Genomic DNA, 25,897 nt, shown 5'->3' with positions numbered 1-25,897 from the left:
AACTCATTTTCTACTGAACTGACAAGCAGATGAGGGGATTAATTTGTAAGCTGTGGTGATTTATCCAAATTACCAAGGGAAAATTGGGTTATTATTAGACAAAGCAGAGAAAGAGAACTATGCTTGGACCTGGAGGCTTCATAAGGAATTTCTCTGTATTCCCATGTTCAGTAATAATGTCAGCGGGAAACTAGGACAACTGAATAAGGTCAGGACTGACATGAACATAGATTCTATGGAAGTAAATTTTTGTGTTGCCCAGCCAAGGAAGAACCCCATCCCACTAAGGCACCAGGTAAGGCAAAGGGAATAAGAAATTAGATAGAGGGGGAAGGGAACTACGGCTCCTGACTTGGAGCTTGTGATTGGCTACAGAGGTAGGGACTGCAGTAGTTATGTCTTATGCCAATAACTCCTTTTCCTCCATTTTTTAAACCTTGTGTGGTTAATGTTATAATTTGGGATCCATGGAAGGTGTGATTAAGCTGACATCGCCCTGTGATGATTTGGTGACAGGTGGGGTTTTGTGATTTGCTCTCTGTTGGTCAGGAATGGATGCTGAGTTGCAAAATATGTGAAGAGTGTTGGCTAAACTCCATTTGCTACTTCCTGCCTGCCCATACACCTGTTTTCTGCTATTGTTTTGTTTGTGCTCTAAGGAGTGGACCCCTGGGGACTGCGTTTTATCTGGGGTTTCCTGACCTCTGGCTGCCGCCGGTTGGATTCAGCCAGTGGAGGGCGGCGGCAGCCGCAGCAGTCGATTACTGAATGGAGGAAAGAGTGGTAAGGATATTTCTTCACCATATCCTTCCTCAGTTCTGGTAGTGACTGCCTCTCTCTGAAACTGGGGGTTCTGTTGAGCTGTCCAGTTCGCCCTTAGAAACACTCTTCCCTTTGCCACAGAAGCCTGGCGGTGGTCACAGCTTCCCATGCCCTTCATTAAATTCTCCTAGTGATTCGAATTGAGTGTGCCTTCTCGTTCCTGCTGAGATTCAAACTAATATGCAGAAAGTGTAACGAGAGAATCCCTGTCAACAGAGTGACTTGAACCATCTTTAAACTCCCCCCCACCATACATTTATTTAAATTGTTTTTAGAGAGTCACTTTGTCAAAGCTCTAGATGTAATGAGAGGAAGAGTGAAGATGCTGGTTCTGATTTGTGCTCTTGGGGAAGTATTCATTTACCCGCCAACTCCCAATCTCCTATGTTCTTGAAGCATATCCAAGGAAAAATAAATAACACTTTTTGAATGAAATGCTGGTTTGAGGTTATGGAAGAACAGATTTTACAGTAATACCGGGCTGTTCTAATACTAAATCTTTTGGTCTTCATGAAACCGTTTAACTTAAATCCTGCACTAGAATGGAAGTTACCATTCCGGGTTCCTCTGTGCCTTAATGCCCTTATCACTACATGAGAAAATCAATAGATCCTAATGCATGAACGTGTTGTGAGGATTAAATGCGATGATGCATGCAAAACATTTAGGACAGTGTTTGGCTCTCAATAAATGATCATTAAATAGGAGCTGCTGTTCTTTCACACATTCATGTGCACTCTGCAGTCAAGAGCACAGTTGTATTTACTTTATTCCCCATCCAGCCCAATCTTCAGACACCTAGGAAAAGATTTTACATAAGTTTAGGAGGCGAAAGCAGCAATGAGTTCTCCAGTGTGACTTTTCAGCTACTGTCTTATAAAGTGCTCTTCTCTTATTTATCCAGCACTGCAAAAGCCCCTAATTACAGGTCTTATTCCACTGGAGAGAATGAGTTACAATGTAACCACCTAATGAAAGCAAAACTTAGTTTATGATTATACCACATTTCCCTTTAAATTCCCTCAGTGTTTCCTCATTAGAGTTCCTCTTATGAGTAAACTTAATTTTCCTTCTCGTTTACCTCCTGAGATAACATCATCGTTCAAATTAAAACTTACAGCAACATATTTGATTGAAACTTCAGTAACTAACAGTAGTAAATATTCCTGTAAAGAGAAACTATTTCAAACATCTTATTTTACCTATATTCATAGTATGTCCTCATTTAATGTCTTCTTTTAAAGAGAAAATTTAGCAGGGAAATCCATTATTGTAAAATGAAAAATGATTTCAAATTGGCATTATGTATCGCTGCATTTGAATTCCAGGACCTGTCCACAAACTATTGAGTTCTGAAATGAGAAAGATATTTGAAACAGCAAGGGACCTGTGTCAAATAACCACAGGAAAGTTGATTGCTCTGAAAGACTTCAATAGAATATGTTAATTAAAATCTGCACTCAAGCCTCCTCAGCAGTTTGGCCATTGACAAAAGCACTTCAAAACAGTTTGAAGAGATTATATTTTTCATGTTAGGGAGCAATTGAAAGGTCAGTAATACCTCAATTGTATAAAAATACAATCTAAATTGGCCTGTAGGAGAGTAGATAAAAAGTATAGGCATTATAATGCTCTTTTCTCAGGCAGCCTGATAAAGTCTAGCTTATACTGACATAGTTATAAAGCAGGCCTAATCAAAGGTAGATTTATTCTAGATTTTCTTTCTATCACTCGACTTAGGATAGAAGTGTATGGAAACAACTTCCAAGCTGGAATAAAATTATATAAACATTATTACTACATTAAAACAAAGATAAAATAACACCACAGTTACCCAGCATTGTTGGGAAGTTCAGTTAAAGACGTTGCTTAACTGAAGTTTAACTCAATAGTGGAATAAACAGAAAAAGACAATTGGCTTTTTTCATACTTTGCATATTCTACATATTGTTGCAAATAGTTATTCTGAAGTAACTTCAATTTATCATGTAAAACTATAGATGTCAAATTCTTTCAGGATTGCACAGTTGACTAAGATATTACAGCGCTAGTCGGATGTTCTATTGTATTTTATAATGATACTGGATCACTTGAGACTGTCATACTCGGCATTTTCCAGTTTCCTTAATTTTTAACTAGTAATGTTGGGACAAATCATTGGGCCATTAAGATAAAACTCAGTAGACAAAATTAGTTGAACTTGAACTCCTCCATAAAAAACACTTGGTAGACAGGGAGTTAACTAATTTGCTATTAGTATTTCATTTTGAATTACTAGAAATACAATAGAATAAGATGAAGTGATTTTTCTTGTTTTCATGGAGTTTGGGCAGAAGGCAAAATGGTGAGATGATTAAAATAGCTTCCAGATCACCTATTCAAGACATATGTAGAAAATGAGAAATCAATTTCGAGACCCTTATGCTCAGTACCCATCTCCAGGGTATATAACAGAAATAATTTATTAAAAGGCTGAAGAAGTTAATAAGGAGGATCTCTTTGCAAAGAGCTGTCAGGGTGCCGTTCATCATTCATTTGCTATTTTCCAAAATGGCAACCTCAATAACACACACATACACTTGGTTTTATTTTCTCTGTCTTATTCTCCCTGAACCCTTGCCCCTGTTTCCTGGAATCACCTACCACTGATTATTCTCATTAGGGAAAACAGTATTTCTTGCTAGCTATTTAAGTTTTCTCTTAAGTAAGTGTTTTTAAAAAAATGCTATCATTGTCTTTATATGTCTTACAAACTCCTCAGATTTATTCCCAAGTATTTATATTTGAGGCTTATGTTATTAAATTGTAATAAAGTTTTACTTTAAAACATTCCAGACATGCACAAAAGAAGAAAGAAAAACATAAGTAACCTCTGTATGCCCACCACACATATGCCAAAATTATAAGGATGTTTTTCCTTTTCTGAATTGTTTTAAGGAAAATTCCAGGTATTATGCCATCTCTAAAGATATGAACATTTGCATGCGTAACTAAAATGCTATTAGCACAAAGAAAATTAGTATCTACAATAAGTGATATCATTTAGCACCTAAATGTCCATCGACAGAGGAATGGATAAAAAGGATGTATACATATATACAATGGAATATTACTCAGCCATAAAAAAGAACAAAATAATGCCATTTGCAGCAACATGGATGGACCTAGAGATTATCATACCACGTGAAGTCAGAGAAAGACAAATATCATATGATATCACTCATATATGGAATCTAATTTTAAAAATGATATAAATGAACTTATTTACAAAACAGACTCACAGATTTTGAAAACAAACTTATAGTTACCAAAGGGGAAGTGTAGAGGGGAGGGATAATTTAGGAGCTTGGGATTAACATACACACACTACTATATATAAAATGGATAACCAACAAGGACCAACTGTATAGCACAGGGGAATCTACTCAATATTCTGTAATAACCTAAATGGGAATAGAATCTGAAAAAGAATGAATATATGGATATGTATAATTGAATTGCTGTGCTGTACACCTGAAACGTATATAACATTTTCAATCAATTTACTCCAATAAAATTAATTAGAAAAGAAAAAGAAAAATGTCATTTTATCATTTGTTGTGTGAATCAAAACCCAGACAAGATCTACCCTTTATTAGAGAGTTTTTTATCCTCTTCTGTTCTAAAGAATTTGTGCTCCCAACTTTGTTTTTCTAAATTATGTTTTCTATTTGGTGAAGAAACCAGGCCAATTGACCTGTAGAACATCCCACAGTCTGAATCTATTTGCCTCCTAATGGTGCCATTTATTGCATTTCCTTTATTCTTTGTCCTTTAATCTTCAAATTAGTTCCACAAGTTTTATTAGATCCAGTTCAATTTTTTTTTCAAGAACAGGCAATAAGAAGGAGCTGCTGTGTAACTCACATGTATATCAGAAGGTCCTTAATATCTGATGGTAGCATTCTTAGTAATGCTGAGATTGGTCAGTGGCTTTATGTGGTAGAATCCTTGTCCTTTCATCATAAAATTCCTCATTAACCTGTCTTCTGATGGTTTCATCCATTGATAAAAATTTGCCTAAATCAATTATTTCTAGTGGTGTGCTGGAGTCTGCCTCCATCGGCTCATAAAAGCCAATTATGTACATTTCTTTGCAACTCCATGTTCAAAGACTCCGATTTGGTAGCTTGAAATTAACCATGATAGAATTATTTACACCACAAAAATCAGCAAATCCTACATATCAGAGTTTTTCTTTTTAGAGGGCCAGTTTATCAGCACAGCATTATTTCATGTTAAAAATCAAGGTTTTATCAGATGCTGTAGAGGGTGTGGAGAAAAGGGAACCCTCCTACACTGTTGGTGGGAATGTAAGTTGGTACAGCTACTATGGAAAACAGTATGGAGGTTCCTCAGAAAACTGAAAATAGAATTACCATATGACCCAGCAGTCCCACTCCTGGGAATACACCTGGACAAAAAACTGTAATTCAAAAAGATACATGCACCCCTATGTTCTTAGCAGCACTATTCACAATAGCCAAAACATGGAAACAACCTAAATGTCCATCGACAGGTGAATGGATAAAGAAGATGTGGTACATATATACAATGGAATACTACTCAGCCATAAAAAAGAAAGACCGCCATTTGCAGCAACATGGAAGCAACTAGAGGTTATCATACTAAGTGAAGTAAGTCAAAAAGAAAGACAAATACCATATGATATCCCTTATATGTGGAATCTAAAATACGGCACAAATGAACCTATCTACAAAACTGAAACAGACTCATAGACATAGAGATCAGACTTGTGGTTGCCAAGGGATGGGGAGAGGGAGCGGGATGGACTGGGAGTTTGGGGTTGGTAGGTGCAAACTATTATATTTAGAACGGATAAACAGCAAGGTCCTACTGTATAGCACAGGGAACTGTATCCAATCTCCTGGGATAAACCATAGTGGAAAATATAAAAAAAGAATGTCTCTGTGTATAACTGAGTCACCTTGCTGTACAGCAGAGACTGGCACAACATTGTAAATCAACTCTACTTCAATAAAAAAAAATTTTTTTTAAATCAAGGTTTTATAATTCTCCCATCAATTCCACATTTCTAAGCCAGAATTATTCTGTAAAGAACGTTTTCTCAATGATGGCTATTTGGTAACCCTGAAAAATAATGCTTTATTTTAGGTCCCTCAGTGTAGAGGGACCTCACTGCCTTTCGGAGCTAAACCTCATTTGGAAAGCCTTTGTTCCTTTATCTGTACCTCTATCTGCTCCTCTGTTTTGAAAATCTCTTTCTCTCTGTATCTCAGGATTAATGTAACATACAATTATTATAATAACTAATATGTATGGGCTTATTCATGCCATCATATGATAATTAAATCATGCTTTCCTCTTGATTTCTGCACTGTTCTTGCCTTCTGTTAGACTGAGTTTTCTTTGTTGAATTTCTTATTGCTGCTGCTGTTATAATTGTTAGTAGTAGTATTATATGGTCAAAAGTCACAAAAAAAACTTTCAGTATTTCCTTTCATGTTGGTCTGCTGGTGGAATAGTTTTATTTTTCTGAAAATGTGTTTATTTTGCTTTCATTTTTGAAAGAGATTTTCATTGGGTATAGAAATAACGTATAGAAAGCACTCTGAAGATATTACCCTTTTATCCATAATTTCCTTTAAGAAGTCAGCTTTGTATCTTACTGTTAATCCTGTGAAGGTGATTTGCTTTTTTCTTTTGACTGCGTCAAAATTTGTCTCTGTTTTTGGTATTCAGCAGTTTTAGTATGACACTTATATTGCTTGTGTTACTTGAATTTTTGGCTTGCTATTTTAAATCAATTTTGGAAAATTCTTGGTCTTTATCTTTTTATAAGTTGCTTCTGTCCCCTTATTTCTCTTTTCTACTTCTATGAGTCTAGTTACACGTAAGCTAGGACTTCCCACCTCCTTTTTTCTCTGTATTCTTCAGTACATATATTTTCTCTTGATATCATATTGAACTTCTCTTAAAATCTGTGAAACCATCTTTATCTGCATTGAAAGCCTTGATTCTATTGGGAGGCAATTTGATGTAAGAGCTGGTCTGTAGAAACAGAATATCTGATTTCAAAGCCCTGGACTCTCGTTGGAGGCAATACTCAACTTCTCTGCGCTTCAGTTTTCTCATTTATAAAAGGGTTAACAGTGATGACAGCTTCCTGTGGTTACTGTGAGGATTACATGAGATTATATACAAAAAGCCGTTTAACACAGTGTATGCCATATACAAAGTACTCAGTAGTTTTAGTAACATCCTGTGAATCTTGTTATGAATCCTTGAAACACCTTTTTATGGGAGAGGAAAAAAAGATACTGCTTCTAGTGACAAAAGTACATCCCTATAGAATGGCATATCCTACAGTTGCTCTGTATTTTTTGTTTGTTAGTTTGTTTTCTGTTAACATTTATCTGTTGACTGTATCCTGTGAGCCAGGTATTGTGCGAGGCACTCAGAAACACAGAGAGGGATGGGGTTGGCTGGTGGGCCTCTGAGTTCTCAGTGAAGTGGTTTAAAATTCCCTGAGAACAATTCTATGATAGAGTTTTATTGGTATCCAGGTGGTCTAACTACAATTTTTTTTTCCAGTGTGAAACATAAAAACCTTCCTAGGATTCTGTAAAAATGCATTATCTTACCTTCTGAACTTAAAAGTAAGTTCACTTCAGTTGTCAACTTTAATATTAAAAGAGGGCACTCTGCTTATCAAAACCGAAAAGTCATACTGCTCTTAAATAAATAACTGTCCGTCACAGCTATCTTGTTTCAATCTGATTAAATTCTATTCTCTGAGGATCAAAGACTTCTAATATTCCATTTTAAAAGTCAGAGATTTTATCCTGCAGCATGACTGAAAATCACATCCTTTAAGCAACTTCTGTTCAAACATTTCAGAAAGCATAGACTTGTTCAGAGTAATTTCTGAATACTGGCAATGAATTTAGGAAGTTATAATTTTAATGGCATAAATAAAAAGTTACAATATTAGAAACTAATAGTTTTGAATTTTATTTTCTCTAAAATACTAATTAATAGGAAATAGAATCTTGCACTTATTTACCTTTCTGTTTAATTTATTATTTGTAAACACTGTCTTAGTGACCTTAAGCAAAAATTTGTTTTTAATAAGTAGCAATATATACTCCTTGGGTAAGGCATTTTCTCTTGTATCCTGGAGAACCCTTGCAATTTAGAAAGACATGTAAGTTGACCCTTGAACAATGTGGGATTGGGGATGTTAGGGGTTAAAATTTACCACATGTTAAATGCTTTCTCTCCATTGTCCTTATTTTTGTCTTCCACACTTTTTCTACCTTTTGTGGTTTTAATTGAGCATTTTATGTGATTTGATTTTTTTCTCCTTTCTTAGCATGTAATTTTTACAGTAGTAAGTCCCCTGCATACAAACGAGTTCCATTCCAAGAGCGTGTTCGTAAGTCCAGTTTGTTCGTAAGTCCAACAAAGTTGGCCTAGGTACCCAACTAACACAATCGGCTATATAGTACTGTACTGTAATAGGCTTATAATACTTTTCACACTAATAATACATAAAAAACAAGCACAAAAAAACAAAGAAAACATTTTTAATCTTACAGTACCTTTTCAAGTACCTTGAAAAGCTGGCATACAGGGTCTGGCATTGAGTGAACAGGCAAGAAGAGTTACTGACTGGAGGAGGGAGAGGAGGTGGGAGATGGTAGAGCTGAAGGATGGTCAGCAATAGGAGATGGAGGGCAAGCTGCAGTTTCACTCAGGCCTGACGTTGATGGAATGCACGTTCGCATCTTGGAAAGTTCGCAACTTGAAGGTTTGTATGGAGGGGACTTACTGTACTTAAAAAAGTGTTTTGCAGTGGTTGCCCTAGAGTTTGCAATATACATTTATAACTAATAAAAGTCCACTTTCAAATACTGTGTTACTTCACAGGTAGTACAAGTAGCTCATACAGCAAAGTATTCCTGATTCCTTCCCTCACACTTTGTATCCACTGCTTTCATTTCATTCATATATAAGCTATAATCATTACATAGAAATCGTATATTAATGCATATATGTGGAATCTAGAAAAATGGTATAGATGATCTTATTTGCAAAGCAGAAATAGAGACACAGACAGAGAGAACAAACATATGGATACCAAGGAGGAAAAGGAGGGGAGTGGGATGAATTGGGAGATTGGGATTGACATATATACTCTACTATGTAGAAAATAGATAACTAATGAGAACATACTATGTAGCACGGAGAACTCTACTCAGTGCTCTGTGGTGACCTAAATGGGAAGGAAATCCAAAAAAGGGGATATATGTGTACGTATAGCTGACTCACTTTGCTGTACAGCAGAAACTAACACAACACTGTAAAGCAACTATACTCCAATAAAAATTAATAACAAAATCATTACATAGATTGTTGCTATTATTATTCTGGACAAACTGTTATCTGTTATATCAATTAAGAATGAGAAATAAAAGTTTTTATTTTACCTTCACATTTCTTTTCTAATGCTCTTCCTTTGTATAGATCTGAGTTTCTAACCTATGTCATTTTTTCCTTCTCTCAGGGAAATTTTTACTGTTTCTTGCAAGGCAGGTCTATTTGTTTGAAGAACAAATTTCCTTACTTTTTGTTTGTTTGAGAAAGTATTTCTCCATCACTTTTGCAGGATAACTTTCTCAGACAAAAAGTGAGGAAATTTGTTCTTGAAATGTTATTTTTATTCATTTCTTCACCCTACTCCTATGAAAAAATGTGCTGCAACTTACACTGATAGGGCCTAACTCCTGGCTATGCCATGCCTTCAGTTGAAATGACCAGTTTTAGAGTTAGTTAAGGAACCACATGTGAAAAAAAAATGTTATTATTTAGTAACACTCGAAAAACATTTTAAATGAAAAGTAATATTCTACATCTTGCTTCCTTTGATATGCCAGATATGGTCATCACTGAGTTTGTGTTTCCCCAGGGCTAATTTACCTTCAACAATGAACATTTGATCCCAGAGCATCACAGCAGGTTAAAAAAAAATCACACAAAATAAGACTTTATGGTGGATTCTATGGAAGTCTAAAGCTATTCCAAGGATGGCAGCATGTCTGGGACAAATATAAATACTCCCCAAGTGATAACATTGAAGAAAACACAATGAATTTTTAAAAGCATCACTAATTTGTAAATATATGGAAAACATAAAAGAACGCAGCACAATGCGACATACCATGGATACCCAATTAGTGTTACTTACGATCAACTTTCTAACAATTCAGGCAAATACGGCAGCTGTGTACTGTGATGGTCATGAACTATTTCATAATTTCTAATGTCTACCTATTTTTTTTTCACTCTCCACTTTCAACCGTTTCCTTTAATTTTGTAAATCATAACTATTTACTGGAGAACCATAATCTACCCAGAGTTACACAACAATTAGTCACAAAATTAATTGGAATGTAGGATGTGCTTTCAGTAATTCATCTTTTACAGAATATGACAGTAGAGTTAATTAGCAGCGATTAAAAGAATGGTGTTTACCTTTAGTATTATGTTAATAATGTTGCAGAGTTAGGACTTAAATGTGAACGTGTCATGGAAAAAATTACTAACCCAACTCCAGTTGACTATGAAAATGTCTACTCATGGTTTGATGAACTTAAATATATGTATAAAAAGACACATTTTAACCTAAACATGTTAGGGAAGAAGTAAATATGAGAAAACATTCTGAGAGGTGAGAATGCTGGTATATTCCAAGTATCTGCCTTCTCCAGCCAGTAGGAAACATTAGTTGCCCCCATGTTGGAAAATCGGGGTTGGCATTTTGGGGGAAATATTAGAAACAAAATCTTTGCCTAACTCAGAAAACCTCTCCAGAAAAGTAGCAGAGAAAGAAAGCAATTTTAATATTGCGTTAAGTATTAAACCAGAAAGTGATTTGCATCATAGGCAATCAGCTAAGAAGTTGCAAAGACAGAAGGACATCTCCTCCTCTAATATAGCCAAGCAGATACAATCCATTTACATAAGTGTTTTCAAGATAAGCAGTAACAAGCCCTCCAGTAAATGGACTTGACAGCGCATTTGTCACGCATAGTTAATCCTAAATTCACCTGGTAATTGAAACGACTATCTGTGTTGGCTAATTGGCTTTATCCACAGGAAAGAAGATGTGGCACATATGTACAATGGAATATTACTCAGCCATAAAAAGAAACGAAATTGAGTTATTTGTAGTGAGGTGGATGGCCCTAGAGACTGTCATACAGAGGGAAGTAATTCAGAAAGAGAAAAACAACTACCGTATGCTAACATATATATGGAATCTAAAAAAAAAAAAAATATATATATATATATATGGTTCTGAAGAACCTTGGGGCAGGACAGGAATAAAGATGCAGACGTAGAGAATGGACTTGAGGACACGGGGAGGGGGAAGAGTAAGCTGGGATGAAGTGAGAGAGTGGCATGGACATATATACACTACCAAATGTAAAATAGATAGCTAGTGGGAAGCAGCCACATAGCACAGGAAGATCAGCTCAGTGCTTTGTGACCACCTGGAGGGGTGGGATAGGGAGGGTGGGAGGGAGATGCAAGAGGGAGGGGATATGGGGATATACGTATACATATAGCTGATTCACTTGTTATACAGCAGAAACTAACACAACAATGTAAAGCAATTATACTCCAATAAAGATGTTAAAAAAACAAAAAACCAAAGTTTTCATGTCTTTGTGGCAGGAGGTAAACTTACAGGTTGTAGCAAGGCACCCACCAAAATTAGGCTATTATCTTCCCACACAAACTGGGAGATAGGGGGACTATTTCCCTTGATATTTACATTTTAAAGAGATGGCTCCCGGATCCTTGAGAAAGATAACACTATGGCATAAAGATGACAAAAGGCCTATCTAGTTTTCAAAAGGATTTACACATTTAAAAGGGAGGAGACTGTACTTATACTTGCGACTTTTCTAAAATAGATGTTCTACGAAAAGGAAAAGGAAGGAACTCTCTTATTTTCAACAGGGAGAATTCAGCCTCTTAGTTTTAATTTGTATTTATCCTTATAGTATCAAAGTTTGCAGCTTTTTGGTAGTGGTCTGGTGAGGTTAGGAATATATAACAGATGACTTAAAATAGGAAAACACACTACTAATTAACAGCTACTTCCTTTCTGTGTAGAATACTGTCACAACCCTAAACTCAGCCAATATATAAGTGAAGAAACAATGAAGAAATAGTGCAGGAACTAAATATAGAAGTGGGCTTCAGCTGAGACTTTCTTTTTAGAAACGGGAGAGTTAGAATCCATGTCCTTATTCCAACTCTCCTACCACAAATTCAGTCTGAGCACGAAATTACTTGTGCTGCAGACCGCACCCGTGACCAACACCAAACAACCCCCAGCACTTCTCTGGGAACCAACAGGCTCCTTAAATTGTTTCAGTCATAGTTATGGGGTGGAGGAGGAACTCTGCCCTTCATTTATTATCACACCGAAATGAAAAGCATTTTGGTTCCTTTCAAGACATTGCTGAAAGTGAACACAGTACAGAAGCTAAATTCCAGCACTATTCGACTATATAGAGATAATAAGGTCTTGACTGTGTTTCAGTCAGTTAAGTATTTATTGGATTTTTCTTAAATGGCAACCTTCTTTGGGAAAGTAATGCAGGACACCAAATACCTAAGACTACCAATTGGAAAGGACACATGAAACAAAACCAGCAACGGTAAATAGTATTGAAATCACTCATAAAATAGGTTGTTTCAAAAAGACACGTCTGAAAGCTTCCTCTGAAGGTAAGCGGATCTGGACTTGCCAAATTAAGTTGGCAAAGAATATTTTGCCCTGTAGTTTCATGCTTTCTAATCAAGGGATATGGGCTCTGTTAGAGCCGTTTGAAGTTTGTGATGGTGCAGAAGGAAAGATGCCCCCCTTAAGTTTGAAAATACCCCAGTGTACTTCTGAGGCTTTAGAAATTAGTCATTGCTTTGAATTACATTTGGTAGCAAAAGGTGCAAAATGCAAAACTCCTGAAATGTGTGTTCCTTCACATTCCTGCGTACTTAAATGAAGCCAGTTGGGAAACTCCTAGCTGGAGGGAATAAATGATCACTCACAGGGGAAGTGAAGTAGAGAGGAGGCATTTGAGGAGAAGAGAAGGAAGATGGGTAGAAAGGAGGTTAATCTGGCCTCTTTTTGCTTTCTCTCTTTCTTGAGAAAGAAGAAAACATGTTAGAAAACATGAAAATGGAAGAGAAGGAATTTAGAAAACTAAACTTGTCAGAAACATTTTTCCAGATGGATTTTTTGGTTGGCATTCAGGTTAATGTTCAAACCAACACCAGCCCCATTTCTGCTCCATGAAAAGTTGCAAAGGAGATTATTAACCTCTTTCCCAGCTACCAGCTTACCTCTTCTCTCCTAAGTCCTGAGAGAACCCACTGAGTGTCAGGTTAGATGCAAAGTTCCTCAGCAGAGATGTTCAATGCATCAATATTATCCTTTTTTTTCTTCTCTGATTTCTTCCCATATTCAAAAATTGCTTGCCCTGCAACATCTCAGTTAAATATCAGTGTAAAATCAGTATAAATTTGTGAACAACTCCACTCCATTTTCTGTACTTGTATCTTTACATCTCAGTGAGTTTTGAAAATCAAGCTTTATTTCTAAAGAAGCACACTTAGACAACCCACAGAATGGGAGAAAATATTTGCAAACGAAGTGACCGACAAGGGATTAATCTCCAAGATATACAAATAGCTCATGCAACTTTATATCAAAAAAAGCAACCCAATCAAAAAATGGGCAGAAGATCTAAATAGATATTTCTCCAAAGACATACAGATGGCCAAAAAATCACATGAAAAGGTGCTCTACATCGCTAATTATTAGAGAAATGCAAATCAAAACTACAATGAGGTATCACCTCACACCAGTGAGAATGGCCATCGTCAAAAGACTACAAACAATAAATGCTGGAGAGGGTGTGGAGAAAAGGGAACCTTCTTGCACTGTTGGTGGGAATGTAAATTGATACAACCACTATGGAGAACAGTATGGAGGTTCCTTAAAAAACTAAATGTAAAACTACTGTATGATCCAGGAATCCTACTCCTAGGCATATATCCAGAGAACACCATGGTTTGAAAGGATACATACACCCCAATGTTCATTGCAACGCTGCTTACAATAGCCAAGACATGGAAGCAAGCTAAATGTTCATTGGCAGATGAACGGATAAAGAAGATGTATTGCATATATACAGTGGAATATTACTCAGCTGTTAAAAAGAATGAAACAATGCCATTTGCAGCAACATGGATGGACCTGGAGATTATCATACTAAGTGATGTAAGTCAGACAGAGAAAGACACATATCATATGATATCACTCATATGTGGAATCTAATTTTAAAAAATGATATAGATGAACTTTTTACAAAATAGAAACAGACTCATAGATATCGAAAACAAATTTATGGTTACCGAAGGGGAAATGTAGGTGGAGGGGGGGAGGGATAAATTAGGAGTTTGGGATTCTTCATACACACACTAGTATATATAAAATAGATAATAAATAAGGACCTACTGTATAGCACAGGGAACTCTACTCAATATTCTGTAATAACCCATGTGGGAAAAGAAACTGAAAAAGAATGTGTGTGTATGTGTGTGTGTGTATATATGAATCACTTAGCTATACACCTGAAACTAACACATTATAAATCAACTATAATATAAAATAAAAATTAAATTTAAAAATTTAAAAATGCTTAGTTTTAGGAAGTATGTCTGTGCTCTTGAATAGAAATTAAACAGTCTAATACTACAGATGATGTAAATGCCCTTTAAAAGTCTGATGAGTTGAAAGTATTCTACGGTGGGGAATAAAAGGTTAATAAAATCTGTCTCTGGAAACTAAAAAAATAAAAAATGAAAAAATGAAGCACACTTAGATCCAAGTCCTGTCATCAAGGTTTCCCATTTTGCCCTAACCTACATTTTTACTATTGTCAGCTAGTCAGCACAGTTCACGTGTGACGTGTGGATGGGTATATACATCAATTGGGAATTATGGCCAGTTCTGGTTGCAGCTCTCTGATTCACTGTGTACTCCTCCTAGGTCCCTGATTCCAACTGCCTCACTCCCTTTTATTGCACCAATAAAGCTTGAAATGGTCCCCGAAAACGTGACCACTGGGGGTATATCTCTTTGATGTTTTCAAGCTCTCTGCTCACATCTTTTGGCCTCTATCCACGCCCCTACTTCTGAGAAGACCATTACAAAGAAGGTATCAGTACAGCACAGTGTGAGCTGCACTGTGAAGGCAGAAGCCCCTACTTCTCAGAAGACCATTACAAGGAAGGTATCAGTACAGCACAGTGTGAGCTGCGTTGTGAAGGCAGAAGCCCCTACTTCTCAGAGGACCATTACAAGGAAGGTATCAGTACAGCACAGTGTGAGCTGCGTTGTGAAGGCAGAAGCCCCTACTTCTCAGAAGACCATTACAAGGAAGGTATCAGTACAGCACAGCGTGAGCTGCGTTGTGAAGGCAGAAGCCCCTACTTCTCAGAAGACCATTACAAGGAAGGTATCAGTGCAGCACAGTGTGAGCTGCGTTGTGAAGGCAGAAGCCCCTACTTCTCAGAAGACCATTACAAGGAAGGTATCAGTACAGCACAGTGTGAGCTGCGTTGTGAAGGCAGAAGCCCCTACTTCTCAGAAGACCATTACAAGGAAGGTATCAGTACAGCACAGTGTGAGCTGCGTTGTGAAGGCAGAAGCCCCTACTTCTCAGAAGACCATTACAAGGAAGGTATCAGTACAGCACAGTGTGAGCTGCGTTGTGAAGGCAGAAGCCCCTACTTCTCAGAAGACCGTTACAAGGAAGGTATCAGTACAGCACAGTGTGAGCTGCGTTGTGAAGGCAGAAGCCCCTACTTCTCAGAAGACCGTTACAAGGAAGGTATCAGTACAGCACAGTGTGAGCTGCGTTGTGAAGGCAGAAGCCCCTACTTCTCAGAAGACCGTTACAAGGAAGGTATCAGTACAGCACAGTGTGAGCTGCACTGTGAAGGCAGAAGCCCCTACTTCTCAGAAGACCGTTACAAGGAAGGTATCAGTACAGCACAGTGTGAGCTGCACTGTGAAGGCAGAAGCCCCTACTTCTCAGAAGACCATTTCAAGGAAGGTATCAGTGCAGCACAGTGTGAGCTGCACTGTGAAGGCAGAAGCCCCTACTTCTCAGAAGACCGTTACAAGGAAGGTATCAGTGCAGCACAGTGTGAGCTGCACTGTGAAGGCAGAAGCCCCTACTTCTCAGAAGACCATTACAAGGAAGGTATCAGTGCAGCACAGTGTGAGCTGCGTTGTGAAGGCAGAAGCCCCTACTTCTCAGAAGACCATTACAAGGAAGGTATCAGTGCAGCACAGTGTGAGCTGCGTTGTGAAGGCAGAAGCCCCTACTTCTCAGAAGACCATTACAAGGAAGGTATCAGTACAGCACAGTGTGAGCTGCGTTGTGAAGGCAGAAGCCCCTACTTCTCAGAAGACCGTTACAAGGAAGGTATCAGTACAGCACAGTGTGAGCTGCGTTGTGAAGGCAGAAGCCCCTACTTCTCAGAAGACCATTACAAGGAAGGTATCAGTACAGCACAGTGTGAGCTGCGTTGTGAAGGCAGAAGCCCCTACTTCTCAGAAGACCATTACAAAGAAGGTATCAGTACAGCACAGTGTGAGCTGCGTTGTGAAGGCAGAAGCCCCTACTTCTCAGAAGACCATTACAAGGAAGGTATCAGTACAGCACAGTGTGAGCTGCACTGTGAAGGCAGAAGCCCCTACTTCTCAGAAGACCATTACAAGGAAGGTATCAGTACAGCACAGTGTGAGCTGCGTTGTGAAGGCAGAAGCCCCTACTTCTCAGAAGACCATTACAAGGAAGGTATCAGTACAGCACAGTGTGAGCTGCGTTGTGAAGGCAGAAGCCCCTACTTCTCAGAAGACCATTACAAAGAAGGTATCAGTACAGCACAGTGTGAGCTGCGTTGTGAAGGCAGAAGCCCCTACTTCTCAGAAGACCATTACAAAGAAGGTATCAGTACAGCACAGTGTGAGCTGCGTTGTGAAGGCAGAAGCCCCTACTTCTCAGAAGACCATTACAAGGAAGGTATCAGTGCAGCACAGTGTGAGCTGCACTGTGAAGGCAGAAGCCCCTACTTCTCAGAAGACCATTACAAGGAAGGTATCAGTACAGCACAGTGTGAGCTGCACTGTGAAGGCAGAAGCCCCTACTTCTCAGAAGACCATTACAAGGAAGGTATCAGTACAGCACAGTGTGAGCTGCGTTGTGAAGGCAGAAGCCCCTACTTCTCAGAAGACCATTACAAGGAAGGTATCAGTACAGCACAGTGTGAGCTGCGTTGTGAAGGCAGAAGCCCCTACTTCTCAGAAGACCGTTACAAGGAAGGTATCAGTACAGCACAGTGTGAGCTGCGTTTTGAAGGCAGAAGCCCCTACTTCTCAGAAGACCATTACAAGGAAGGTATCAGTACAGCACAGTGTGAGCTGCACTGTGAAGGCAGAAGCCCCTACTTCTCAGAAGACCGTTACAAGGAAGGTATCAGTACAGCACAGTGTGAGCTGCACTGTGAAGGCAGCAGCCCCTACTTCTCAGAAGACCATTACAAGGAAGGTATCAGTGCAGCACAGTGTGAGCTGCACTGTGAAGGCAGAAGCCCCTACTTCTCAGAAGACCATTACAAGGAAGGTATCAGTGCAGCACAGTGTGAGCTGCGTTGTGAAGGCAGAAGCCCCTACTTCTCAGAAGACCATTACAAGGAAGGTATCAGTGCAGCACAGTGTGAGCTGCGTTGTGAAGGCAGAAGCCCCTACTTCTCAGAAGACCATTACAAAGAAGGTATCAGTACAGCACAGTGTGAGCTGCACTGTGAAGGCAGAAGCCCCTACTTCTCAGAAGACCATTACAAGGAAGGTATCAGTGCAGCACAGTGTGAGCTGCGTTGTGAAGGCAGAAGCCCCTACTTCTCAGAAGACCATTACAAAGAAGGTATCAGTACAGCACAGTGTGAGCTGCACTGTGAAGGCAGAAGCCCCTACTTCTCAGAAGACCGTTACAAGGAAGGTATCAGTACAGCACAGTGTGAGCTGCGTTGTGAAGGCAGAAGCCCCTACTTCTCAGAAGACCATTACAAAGAAGGTATCAGTACAGCACAGTGTGAGCTGCGTTGTGAAGGCAGAAGCCCCTACTTCTCAGAAGACCATTACAAGGAAGGTATCAGTACAGCACAGTGTGAGCTGCACTGTGAAGGCAGAAGCCCCTACTTCTCAGAAGACCATTACAAGGAAGGTATCAGTACAGCACAGTGTGAGCTGCGTTGTGAAGGCAGAAGCCCCTACTTCTCAGAAGACCATTACAAGGAAGGTATCAGTACAGCACAGTGTGAGCTGCGTTGTGAAGGCAGAAGCCCCTACTTCTCAGAAGACCATTACAAAGAAGGTATCAGTACAGCACAGTGTGAGCTGCGTTGTGAAGGCAGAAGCCCCTACTTCTCAGAAGACCATTACAAAGAAGGTATCAGTACAGCACAGTGTGAGCTGCGTTGTGAAGGCAGAAGCCCCTACTTCTCAGAAGACCATTACAAGGAAGGTATCAGTGCAGCACAGTGTGAGCTGCACTGTGAAGGCAGAAGCCCCTACTTCTCAGAAGACCATTACAAGGAAGGTATCAGTACAGCACAGTGTGAGCTGCACTGTGAAGGCAGAAGCCCCTACTTCTCAGAAGACCATTACAAGGAAGGTATCAGTACAGCACAGTGTGAGCTGCGTTGTGAAGGCAGAAGCCCCTACTTCTCAGAAGACCATTACAAGGAAGGTATCAGTACAGCACAGTGTGAGCTGCGTTGTGAAGGCAGAAGCCCCTACTTCTCAGAAGACCGTTACAAGGAAGGTATCAGTACAGCACAGTGTGAGCTGCGTTTTGAAGGCAGAAGCCCCTACTTCTCAGAAGACCATTACAAGGAAGGTATCAGTACAGCACAGTGTGAGCTGCACTGTGAAGGCAGAAGCCCCTACTTCTCAGAAGACCATTACAAGAAAGGTATCATTACAGCACAGTGTGAGCTGCGTTGTGAAGGCAGAAGCCCCTACTTCTCAGAAGACCATTACAAAGAAGGTATCAGTACAGCACAGTGTGAGCTGCGTTGTGAAGGCAGAAGCCCCTACTTCTCAGAAGACCGTTACAAGGAAGGTATCAGTACAGCACAGTGTGAGCTGCACTGTGAAGGCAGAAGCCCCTACTTCTCAGAAGACCATTACAAGGAAGGTATCAGTGCAGCACAGTGTGAGCTGCACTGTGAAGGCAGAAGCCCCTACTTCTCAGAAGACCGTTACAAGGAAGGTATCAGTACAGCACAGTGTGAGCTGCGTTGTGAAGGCAGCAGCCCCTACTTCTCAGAAGACCATTACAAGGAAGGTATCAGTGCAGCACAGTGTGAGCTGCACTGTGAAGGCAGAAGCCCCTACTTCTCAGAAGACCGTTACAAGGAAGGTATCAGTACAGCACAGTGTGAGCTGCGTTGTGAAGGCAGAAGCCCCTACTTCTCAGAAGACCATTACAAGGAAGGTATCAGTGCAGCACAGTGTGAGCTGCACTGTGAAGGCAGAAGCCCCTACTTCTCAGAAGACCGTTACAAGGAAGGTATCAGTACAGCACAGTGTGAGCTGCGTTGTGAAGGCAGCAGCCCCTACTTCTCAGAAGACCATTACAAGGAAGGTATCAGTGCAGCACAGTGTGAGCTGCACTGTGAAGGCAGAAGCCCCTACTTCTCAGAAGACCATTACAAGGAAGGTATCAGTACAGCACAGTGTGAGCTGCACTGTGAAGGCAGAAGCCCCTACTTCTCAGAAGACCATTACAAGGAAGGTATCAGTGCAGCACAGTGTGAGCTGCGTTGTGAAGGCAGAAGCCCCTACTTCTCAGAAGACCATTACAAGGAAGGTATCAGTGCAGCACAGTGTGAGCTGCGTTGTGAAGGCAGAAGCCCCTACTTCTCAGAAGACCATTACAAAGAAGGTATCAGTACAGCACAGTGTGAGCTGCACTGTGAAGGCAGAAGCCCCTACTTCTCAGAAGACCATTACAAGGAAGGTATCAGTGCAGCACAGTGTGAGCTGCGTTGTGAAGGCAGAAGCCCCTACTTCTCAGAAGACCATTACAAGGAAGGTATCAGTGCAGCACAGTGTGAGCTGCGTTGTGAAGGCAGAAGCCCCTACTTCTCAGAAGACCATTACAAAGAAGGTATCAGTACAGCACAGTGTGAGCTGCACTGTGAAGGCAGAAGCCCCTACTTCTCAGAAGACCGTTACAAGGAAGGTATCAGTACAGCACAGTGTGAGCTGCACTGTGAAGGCAGAAGCCCCTACTTCTCAGAAGACCGTTACAAGGAAGGTATCAGTACAGCACAGTGTGAGCTGCACTGTGAAGGCAGAAGCCCCTACTTCTCAGAAGACCATTACAAGGAAGGTATCAGTGCAGCACAGTGTGAGCTGCACTGTGAAGGCAGAAGCCCCTACTTCTCAGAAGACCATTACAAGGAAGGTATCAGTACAGCACAGTGTGAGCTGCACTGTGAAGGCAGAAGCCCCTACTTCTCAGAAGACCATTACAAGGAAGGTATCAGTGCAGCACAGTGTGAGCTGCGTTGTGAAGGCAGAAGCCCCTACTTCTCAGAAGACCATTACAAGGAAGGTATCAGTGCAGCACAGTGTGAACTGCGTTGTGAAGGCAGAAGCCCCTACTTCTCAGAAGACCGTTACAAGGAAGGTATCAGTACAGCACAGTGTGAGCTGCGTTGTGAAGGCAGAAGCCCCTACTTCTCAGAAGACCGTTACAAGGAAGGTATCAGTACAGCACAGTGTGAGCTGCGTTGTGAAGGCAGAAGCCCCTACTTCTCAGAAGACCATTACAAGGAAGGTATCAGTACAGCACAGTGTGAGCTGCGTTGTGAAGGCAGAAGCCCCTACTTCTCAGAAGACCATTACAAAGAAGGTATCAGTACAGCACAGTGTGAGCTGCGTTGTGAAGGCAGAAGCCCCTACTTCTCAGAAGACCATTACAAAGAAGGTATCAGTACAGCACAGTGTGAGCTGCGTTGTGAAGGCAGAAGCCCCTACTTCTCAGAAGACCATTACAGGGAAGGTATCAGTGCAGCACAGTGTGAGCTGCACTGTGAAGGCAGAAGCCCCTACTTCTCAGAAGACCATTACAAGGAAGGTATCAGTGCAGCACAGTGTGAGCTGCACTGTGAAGGCAGAAGCCCCTACTTCTCAGAAGACCATTACAAGGAAGGTATCAGTACAGCACAGTGTGAGCTGCGTTGTGAAGGCAGAAGCCCCTACTTCTCAGAAGACCATTACAAGGAAGGTATCAGTACAGCACAGTGTGAGCTGCGTTGTGAAGGCAGAAGCCCCTACTTCTCAGAAGACCGTTACAAGGAAGGTATCAGTACAGCACAGTGTGAGCTGCGTTGTGAAGGCAGAAGCCCCTACTTCTCAGAAGACCATTACAAGGAAGGTATCAGTACAGCACAGTGTGAGCTGCACTGTGAAGGCAGAAGCCCCTACTTCTCAGAAGACCGTTACAAGGAAGGTATCAGTACAGCACAGTGTGAGCTGCACTGTGAAGGCAGAAGCCCCTACTTCTCAGAAGACCGTTACAAGGAAGGTATCAGTTCAGCACAGTGTGAGCTGCACTGTGAAGGCAGAAGCCCCTACTTCTCAGAAGACCGTTACAAGGAAGGTATCAGTACAGCACAGTGTGAGCTGCACTGTGAAGGCAGAAGCCCCTACTTCTCAGAAGACCGTTACAAGGAAGGTATCAGTACAGCACAGTGTGAGCTGCACTGTGAAGGCAGAAGCCCCTACTTCTCAGAAGACCATTACAAGGAAGGTATCAGTGCAGCACAGTGTGAGCTGCACTGTGAATGCAGAAGCCCCTACTTCTCAGAAGACCATTACAAGGAAGGTATCAGTACAGCACAGTGTGAGCTGCACTGTGAAGGCAGAAGCCCCTACTTCTCAGAAGACCATTACAAGGAAGGTATCAGTGCAGCACAGTGTGAGCTGCGTTGTGAAGGCAGAAGCCCCTACTTCTCAGAAGACCATTACAAGGAAGGTATCAGTACAGCACAGTGTGAGCTGCACTGTGAAGGCAGAAGCCCCTACTTCTCAGAAGACCATTACAAGGAAGGTATCAGTACAGCACAGTGTGAGCTGCGTTGTGAAGGCAGAAGCCCCTACTTCTCAGAAGACCATTACAAGGAAGGTATCAGTGCAGCACAGTGTGAGCTGCACTGTGAAGGCAGAAGCCCCTACTTCTCAGAAGACCATTACAAGGAAGGTATCAGTACAGCACAGTGTGAGCTGCACTGTGAAGGCAGAAGCCCCTACTTCTCAGAAGACCATTACAAAGAAGGTATCAGTACAGCACAGTGTGAGCTGCACTGTGAAGGCAGAAGCCCCTACTTCTCAGAAGACCATTACAAGGAAGGTATCAGTGCAGCACAGTGTGAGCTGCACTGTGAAGGCAGAAGCCCCTACTTCTCAGAAGACCATTACAAGGAAGGTATCAGTACAGCACAGTGTGAGCTGCACTGTGAAGGCAGAAGCCCCTACTTCTCAGAAGACCATTACAAGGAAGGTATCAGTGCAGCACAGTGTGAGCTGCACTGTGAAGGCAGAAGCCCCTACTTCTCAGAAGACCATTACAAGGAAGGTATCAGTACAGCACAGTGTGAGCTGCGTTGTGAAGGCAGAAGCCCCTACTTCTCAGAAGACCATTACAAGGAAGGTATCAGTGCAGCACAGTGTGAGCTGCGTTGTGAAGGCAGAAGCCCCTACTTCTCAGAAGACCATTACAAGGAAGGTATCAGTGCAGCACAGTGTGAGCTGCACTGTGAAGGCAGAAGCCCCTACTTCTCAGAAGACCATTACAAGGAAGGTATCAGTACAGCACAGTGTGAGCTGCACTGTGAAGGCAGAAGCCCCTACTTCTCAGAAGACCATTACAAAGAAGGTATCAGTACAGCACAGTGTGAGCTGCACTGTGAAGGCAGAAGCCCCTACTTCTCAGAAGACCATTACAAGGAAGGTATCAGTGCAGCACAGTGTGAGCTGCGTTGTGAAGGCAGAAGCCCCTACTTCTCAGAAGACCATTACAAGGAAGGTATCAGTGCAGCACAGTGTGAGCTGCGTTGTGAAGGCAGAAGCCCCTACTTCTCAGAAGACCATTACAAGGAAGGTATCAGTGCAGCACAGTGTGAGCTGCACTGTGAAGGCAGAAGCCCCTACTTCTCAGAAGACCATTACAAGGAAGGTATCAGTACAGCACAGTGTGAGCTGCACTGTGAAGGCAGAAGCCCCTACTTCTCAGAAGACCATTACAAAGAAGGTATCAGTACAGCACAGTGTGAGCTGCACTGTGAAGGCAGAAGCCCCTACTTCTCAGAAGACCATTACAAGGAAGGTATCAGTGCAGCACAGTGTGAGCTGCACTGTGAAGGCAGAAGCCCCTACTTCTCAAAAGACCATTACAAGGAAGGTATCAGTACAGCACAGTGTGAGCTGCACTGTGAAGGCAGAAGCCCCTACTTCTCAGAAGACCGTTACAAGGAAGGTATCAGTACAGCACAGTGTGAGCTGCGTTGTGAAGGCAGAAGCCCCTACTTCTCAGAAGACCATTACAAGGAAGGTATCAGTACAGCACTGTGTGAGCTGCACTGTGAAGGCAGAAGCCCCTACTTCTCAGAAGACCATTACAAGGAAGGTATCAGTACAGCACAGTGTGAGCTGCGTTGTGAAGGCAGAAGCCCCTACTTCTCAGAAGACCATTACAAGGAAGGTATCAGTACAGCACAGTGTGAGCTGCGTTGTGAAGGCAGAAGCCCCTACTTCTCAGAAGACCGTTACAAGGAAGGTATCAGTACAGCACAGTGTGAGCTGCGTTTTGAAGGCAGAAGCCCCTACTTCTCAGAAGACCATTACAAGGAAGGTATCAGTACAGCACAGTGTGAGCTGCACTGTGAAGGCAGAAGCCCCTACTTCTCAGAAGACCATTACAAGAAAGGTATCAGTACAGCACAGTGTGAGCTGCGTTGTGAAGGCAGAAGCCCCTACTTCTCAGAAGACCATTACAAAGAAGGTATCAGTACAGCACAGTGTGAGCTGCGTTGTGAAGGCAGAAGCCCCTACTTCTCAGAAGACCATTACAAGGAAGGTATCAGTACAGCACAGTGTGAGCTGCGTTGTGAAGGCAGAAGCCCCTACTTCTCAGAAGACCGTTACAAGGAAGGTATCAGTACAGCACAGTGTGAGCTGCACTGTGAAGGCAGAAGCCCCTACTTCTCAGAAGACCATTACAAGGAAGGTATCAGTGCAGCACAGTGTGAGCTGCGTTGTGAAGGCAGAAGCCCCTACTTCTCAGAAGACCATTACAAAGAAGGTATCAGTACAGCACAGTGTGAGCTGCACTGTGAAGGCAGAAGCCCCTACTTCTCAGAAGACCGTTACAAGGAAGGTATCAGTACAGCACAGTGTGAGCTGCACTGTGAAGGCAGAAGCCCCTACTTCTCAGAAGACCATTACAAGGAAGGTATCAGTGCAGCACAGTGTGAGCTGCACTGTGAAGGCAGAAGCCCCTACTTCTCAGAAGACCATTACAAGGAAGGTATCAGTGCAGCACAGTGTGAGCTGCGTTGTGAAGGCAGAAGCCCCTACTTCTCAGAAGACCATTACAAGGAAGGTATCAGTGCAGCACAGTGTAAGCTGCGTTGTGAAGGCAGAAGCCCCTACTTCTCAGAAGACCATTACAAGGAAGGTATCAGTACAGCACAGTGTGAGCTGCGTTGTGAAGGCAGAAGCCCCTACTTCTCAGAAGACCGTTACAAGGAAGGTATCAGTACAGCACAGTGTGAGCTGCGTTGTGAAGGCAGAAGCCCCTACTTCTCAGAAGACCATTACAAGGAAGGTATCAGTACAGCACAGTGTGAGCTGCACTGTGAAGGCAGAAGCCCCTACTTCTCAGAAGACCATTACAAGGAAGGTATCAGTACAGCACAGTGTGAGCTGCGTTGTGAAGGCAGAAGCCCCTACTTCTCAGAAGACCATTACAAAGAAGGTATCAGTGCAGCACAGTGTGAGCTGCGTTGTGAAGGCAGAAGCCCCTACTTCTCAGAAGACCATTACAAGGAAGGTATCAGTGCAGCACAGTGTGAGCTGCACTGTGAAGGCAGAAGCCCCTACTTCTCAGAAGACCATTACAAGGAAGGTATCAGTGCAGCACAGTGTGAGCTGCACTGTGAAGGCAGAAGCCCCTACTTCTCAGAAGACCATTACAAGGAAGGTATCAGTACAGCACAGTGTGAGCTGCGTTGTGAAGGCAGAAGCCCCTACTTCTCAGAAGACCATTACAAGGAAGGTATCAGTGCAGCACAGTGTGAGCTGCGTTGTGAAGGCAGAAGCCCCTACGTCTCAGAAGACCATTACAAAGAATGTATCAGTACAGCACAGTGTGAGCTGCGTTGTGAAGGCAGAAGCCCCTACTTCTCAGAAGACCGTTACAAGGAAGGTATCAGTACAGCACAGTGTGAGCTGCACTGTGAAGGCAGAAGCCCCTACTTCTCAGAAGACCATTACAAGGAAGGTATCAGTACAGCACAGTGTGAGTTGCACTGTGAAGGCAGAAGCCCCTACTTCTCAGAAGACCATTACAAGGAAGGTATCAGTACAGCACAGTGTGAGCTGCGTTGTGAAGTCAGAAGCCCCTACTTCTCAGAAGACCGTTACAAGGAAGGTATCAGTACAGCACAGTGTGAGCTGCGTTTTGAAGGCAGAAGCCCCTACTTCTCAGAAGACCATTACAGGGAAGGTATCAGTACAGCACAGTGTGAGCTGCACTGTGAAGGCAGAAGCCCCTACTTCTCAGAAGACCATTACAAGGAAGGTATCAGTACAGCACAGTGTGAGCTG

The sequence above is a fragment of the Eubalaena glacialis genome, chromosome 20 (genome assembly GCF_028564815.1).
Source record: "Eubalaena glacialis isolate mEubGla1 chromosome 20, mEubGla1.1.hap2.+ XY, whole genome shotgun sequence".
Classification (NCBI taxonomy): Eukaryota; Metazoa; Chordata; class Mammalia; order Artiodactyla; family Balaenidae; genus Eubalaena; species Eubalaena glacialis.
Note: the sequence above shows the minus strand (reverse complement) of the source record.